Source organism: Phacochoerus africanus, chromosome 11 (assembly GCF_016906955.1).
Source record: "Phacochoerus africanus isolate WHEZ1 chromosome 11, ROS_Pafr_v1, whole genome shotgun sequence".
Lineage (NCBI taxonomy): Eukaryota > Metazoa > Chordata > Mammalia > Artiodactyla > Suidae > Phacochoerus > Phacochoerus africanus.
This window is the reverse complement of record NC_062554.1, coordinates 46,198,133-46,204,308: the sequence shown is the minus strand read 5'-3', so window position 1 is coordinate 46,204,308 and position 6,176 is coordinate 46,198,133.

Genomic DNA, 6,176 nt, shown 5'->3' with positions numbered 1-6,176 from the left:
GGAATCTTGATTTGGGAGGGGTTTGAACCCAGGGAGAGCGCTTAACCTGTCAGTGGCCAGGTATTTTACTGCTTCAACCAGATGGTAAATTCCACGTTCTGGAAAAAGTTAACTACACACTGTTTAGTTCAAACTTCTCAATTCTGTGAAAAAGCTGAAATAGTACATATTTTGAACAGTATATTCCTCCTCTGGATTCACTGATGTTAATATTAACATCTTGGGTCTTCCCATTGTGGCTCGGATCCATGAGGATTCAGGTTCGACCCCTGACCTTGCTCAGTGGGTTAAGGATCCAGCATTGCCGTGAGCTGTGGTGTAGGTCACAGATGCGGCTTGGAACCTGTATTGCTGTGTCTGGTGTAAGCTGGCAGCTGTAGCTCTGATTCGACCCCTAGCCTGGGAACCTCCATGTGCCTCGGGTACAGCCCTAAAAAGCAAATAAAGGGTGGATTATGAAAATAATCTAAAAATTAACATCTTACCACATTAGTTTATGTATACTTCATTTTTGGAGGCAAACATTTAGGGATGAGGTGTCCTATCAGCACTTCTAGATAACCTCAGCGTGTCTCCCCATACCTGGCACTCTGGCTTCACACTTAAGAAAATTAGCATCTCTAATAGACATTTCTTTAAATAGACTGTCTGCTTTTTAACTGCTTGTATGGGCACTCGGGTGATTCTCTGTTGACACACTTGGGTGTCTGTAAAGACCTCTGACGAGCTAAGACAAGCCTCTCCAGCAGAGGCTGAATACAGCCAAGTTTGCTCTTGGAGCAGAGTGGCTATTCCTGGATACAGAGTGATCGAGGTTTGGTTCTTGGTAAATTAACCAAAAGATCTCAACTTGCCCCACTAATACCTGGAAACAGCTGCCTTAGTGCTAAAGTGCTGCTTCCAAGATGGCACAAGATTTAACTCGAAGGGAGGGCCTCACGGGATCCCCAGGGATGTGACTCCTTTGGTTTTTTTCCTCAGGACTTCAGATTTTTCATTTCTGCCACCAATCCTAGAACTTGAAAAACAAAAGTCTTCACCAGCTCAGCCTAGAGTATTTTATCGGGGTTTTTCCTGCCATCCCTGCTCCAGACACAGAAATCAAGGCCTGTCTGTGTCTCCCTCCCTCGTGGAATCAGGGGCACCTGTTGTCACTCCCCACTCCTGGGCTGAGACAGTGCTTGTGGGGGGGGGGGGGGGGGGCGCGCTTTTTTTCTGCACATTTCCCAAGGATTGAAAACAAGAGTGACTCAAGCCTGGAGTTTCTCCCCCACCTGCTGGGAGGGGCCTAACCCAGGATAGGATGTTAAATACTGAGGATTTCCCTCACACCACAGGTAAACAGGATCGCCTTCAAAATGGAAACATTAGGCTTAGAGCAAAATGGCTAGCTGAGCCCCGGATTAGCGTAAGGTGCCATACCCTTCCTGCGCCTAGTGTTTCACTGCAGGGGGAAACTGCCTGTGTGTTTCATTGGCTTCTACTGGGGAATATTCAGACTATAGGTAGCCATCGAGGGCAGGGGCTCAGCCCCCTCCAGCTTTGCTCCCAGCCCTCTTTTCTGTACTTAACCTGTGGCGCTTTCTCTTCCCCATGGCAACAGGTCCTAGTGCTACACAGTCCCCCACACACAACCTGGCCCCGTGTTTCTCTACCCAAAAGCTTTGCCTCCTAGCAACTGGGATTTCTCTCCCCATTCTTTGCTGGTGTTCCAGCAGGCCTCTCCCTCAGGGAGGCAGTGTCCCTGCACCTGCTCTTGTGTGACCTTGACCAAGAACCTCCCTCTTTCTGGGCTTTAGTGTCTCATCTGTGAATTAAGGAGATTGGACTAGAGGATCTCAAAGGTCTCAGCTCACGTGTTCTCATCCTGAGTCATTTTTCCCTAAATACAAGTCCTGTGTTAGGGGACTTGCCACCGCTGGCTCCCTGGTTGCACTTTATAGAGTTTCTATGTTTTAAAGTGACCAGTGCTTAGCAAATGCATACTGCTTTCTTTCCATGAGGCTTCAGAGTTTGGACCATAGAGGTCAGCTTGTCCACTGGAGAAGCCCCACTCAAGTCCACCAGCTCATCGGTGGCAGAGGCAGGATGGAAGCCAGGGATCTTGTCTCCCCACCCAGATCTCTTTCCACCTGAATGCTCTGCCTTTGGGTCCAATAATTGATAGTAATGTGGTCCAAAATGTTGCAGGATTTTCAGCAGCAAATTTCCCAGCCCTGTGTCTATTAGCAACTGAAATGAACAGCAACATGACCAAGGAACTCCTTGACTCTACACATTCACACTCACCCAAGAGCAAACCCAGCACAATCTGTCACATACCTGGGCCCAAGCAGGGCTGGGCGTGCACTTCTGAGGGGCCAGTCCTTCACTGCTCTTGGCCACAAACACCTGTGCAGGAGGCAGCAGAAAGAGACTAGCATTTATAGTCCAAGCAAATTACTTAACCTCTCTGAGTCTCCGTTTCCTCCTTTGTAATCTGAACATAACTATAGCTACTGAGTTACGAGTGTCCAGCACATAGTAGGTACTCAACAAAGGTCCATTTCCCACACCTCACCTCCGTTTCTAGGACCACACAATCCATGCTCTATTGAGATTCTCTTAGTGGGTGATCCTCAATAAATGCTTAGTTCCCCTGGCCTCTCGGGATGCTCCTGACTTCTCAGGAATTCAAAGTAAATACAACATTGTCCAACCCACAGAAGTCAGTGAGGCAGAGCCACCAAATGGGCTTTCCAAAGCCGAGAAATTAGCTTTCCTGATTTCCTGATACTCAGTGTGACCTGCCCCTCGGAGGCGGCAGTGGGTTGGCTGGGAGTGAGCTGCAATCTTCCAGGCTCCTGGAGACTAGAGAAGATCCAGAAACCAGGGGGTGAGCGTCAAGGATGGGACGGCCGTGAACAAGGAGAGGAGGGAGTGTTTGATATATCGGGTCGGGTTGGGGCAAAGTCGAGTCCTAAGGCACACCTATACTGCTGGTCCTAAGAATGAACAAAAGGAAAGTGTTCTGGTCAGAGGACAAGTCTGAACAAAAACAGGTAGGGTGGGAACAGTAGGTTCCAGCGAAAAGGAAGAGGCTAGAATGGCTGGAGGGGAAGGTTGGAGCTGGAGAGCCAGTCGGAGGGAGGACAACAGAGGGAGAGTCTAGAAGGCTTGGCTACCCTCAAGCTGGCCTCACTCCTCCTGGTTACTGAGGGGCCACAAGGCAGTCAGCCAGGCCAAGCTGCAGCGATCCAAGCTTCCAGGAACAAAAGCAAAAGAACAATGGAGTTTCCAGGGCCTAGAGATCACTTGAACAAGAAAAGAGGTAACTTACCTTTGTTAGTTTTATCCATTGTGGTCGACAAAAAAGTCCACACACCCACCTCTGCAGCAGCAAGGAAAGAAGGCCTGAAGACACTGTGTCCCTGCAGACAGCGGGGAGGTGGGGAGACCCCAAGAGAAGGAAGAGGCAGGAAGGCCAAGGCCAGGGGCCTGTGAAGGAAGAAAAGGAAGCCCGACAGGTGGCCAAGAATGAAGCAAGCGGCCTGGGGCTCAATGGCTGCAGGCCTGAAACCTCCCCAGGGCTTCTCTGCTCACCCGGGCTAAAGCAAACGCTGCCCACAGGACTCCTTGCCCACAGCCCTCTTGTCTCCACTCCTCTACAAGTTTATAGAAAGAACATGGAAAAATGTAAAAGAGGAGTTCCCATCGTGGCACAGCGGAAATGAATCCAACTAGGAGCCATGAGATGGCGGGTTCAATCCCTGGCCTTGCTCAGTAGGGTAAGGATCTGGCATTGCCATGAGCTGTGGTGTAGGTCACAGACACAGCTCAGATCCTGCATTGCTGTGGCTGTGGTGTAGGCCGGCAGCTGTAGCTCCAATTGGACCCCTAGCCTGGGAACCTCCATATGCCACGTGTGTGGCCATAAAAAAATAAATAATTTTTTTTTTTGTCTTTTTGCCATTTCTTGGGCCGATCCCTCGGAATGTGGAGGTTCCCAGGCTAGGGGTCTAATTGGAGCTGTAGCCGCCAGCCTACACCACAGCCACAGCAACGCGAGATCCCAGCCTCATCTGAGACCTACACCACAGCTCACGGCAACGCCGGATCGTTAACTCACTGAGCAAGGGCAGGGATCGAACCCTCAACCTCATGGTTCCTAGTCGGATTCGTTAACCACTGCGCCATGACAGGAACTCCTAAAAAAATAAATTTTACAATGTAAAAGAAAGGAAAGAAAAATCAAAGGAAAGGGGGGAACGAACCAAATCTGAAAATGAGGAATCCGGCAGACCCAGCTCCGAACCCCAGTGCTGCTCCTTTCCAGCTATGTGACTCTGGCACTAAGTTACATCTGGACAATGGGAACAAAAACAGCTCCTGACCTTACCTCCCAGGGCTGTTATGAGGGTCAAACAAGACGATGAGTTGAGGGGCCTGCGTTCTGCTTCTCTCCTTGTCCCTTTACCCCCGGCCATTCTCCCACCTGCCCTGACCCCTCACCGAGCGCCTTAGCTCCTCTCCTAGAAATGCTTTCATGGAGTGGCCAATTGCAGGGGCGCCTGCACCAGCAGAACCGGGGTGCAGCAGAGGACGGCTGTGGAGCTTCCTGCTCCCAACCTCCCTCTGCCTACTTTCCACCATCTTCCCACAAACAGGAACCATTCTAAGACCAGTTCTGGAGTTCCCATCGTGGTGCAGTGGTTAACGAATCCGACTAGGAACGATGAGGTTGCAGGTTCGATCCCTGACCTCGCTCAGTGAGTTAAGGATCTGGCATTGCCATGAGCTGTGGTGTGGGTCGCAGACTTGGCTCAGATCCCAAGTTGCTGTGGCTCTGGCGTAGGCCAGTGGCTACAGCTCCAATTAGACCCTAGCCTGGGAACCTCCATATGCCGAGGGAAGCGGCCCTAGAAAAGGCATAAAAAGACAAAAAAAGAAAAAAGAAAAAAAAAAATCTAAGACCCAGTTCTGTCCAAGCCACCCCCTACCTAAAATGGGTTACAAGCCAGATTCCCTAGGCCCGCCATGCTAAGCACCCCTCCTTCCTGGAATCCTTACCTAACCCCCAAGTTCTCCTTGTTAAAAATCTTTTTCAGGAGTTCCCGTAGTGGCGCAGTGGTTAACGAATCCTACTAGGAACCATGAGGTTGAGGGTTCGGTCCCTGGCCTTGCTCAGTGGGTTAACGATCCGGCGTTGCCGTGAGCTGTGGTGTAGGTTGCAGACGTGGCTCGGATCCCGCGTTGCTGTGGCTCTGGCGTAGGCCGGTGGCTACAGCTCCAATTCGACCCCTAGCCTGGGAACCTCCATATGCCGCGGGAGCGGCCCAAGAAATAGCAAAAAGACAAAAAAAAAAAATCTTTTTCAACCGTCTAACTTTAGACTAGATGCCCACCTTTTCCAGGGAGTCCCCCTGCTTCTTATAGCTATCAACATTTACCATGGTAAAAGCAGACCTGAAAGAAAGTCAAATATTGTCTTATCAATTTTTAAATAACAAATTTAAAAATAACAGTAAACACTTTACATGCTAACATAAATAACATTTTCTTTAAACTACATTTTCCAAAACCAAAAGAAATTAGTAAAAAGGGGAGCATCGTTTTGCATCGCCACCCTGGCTTAAGCCCACGGGAGCAGCCTCTGGAAGCTACGCTGTGCACCCACCAGCGAAAGAGAGAAGGAAAAAGAACGTGGCTGTGTTATCCTGTCAATGCTTTCAACCTCTCAAACCCTCTAAAAGCAGTCACATCCCAGGTCCAAGGAAAAGCTTGTTCCTTAGACAAAAGCAGCCTGGGACTCTCGGGGCAGGGGGATTGGGGTGGGGGTGGGGCTCTCCCGAGGGTGAAGAGAGCTGCCTTCGGATCACAGGATCCCCTCCCGTGTTTCCTCTCTCCCCACGGGGTTTTTCACTTTGTCCCCCTCTGTCACCAGCCCGCCTCAGGCCAGTGCAGGGCCAAAGAGGTGAGTCACAGAAAATGGGCGCTTTGGATTTACCCGATCCTGGGTTCAACCCTTGTCTCCGTATCTTACCGGCTGTAGGACCTTGGGGAATTTACTTAACCTCTCAGAGCCTTAGGCCATCATCTGTAAACAGTCCTGCTACCTCACAGAGTGAGTCAAGGAGAGAAACCGCACGTAGGACCTCTTCTCACCCAGGGTCTAATACATAACAGACCTTGTGCAA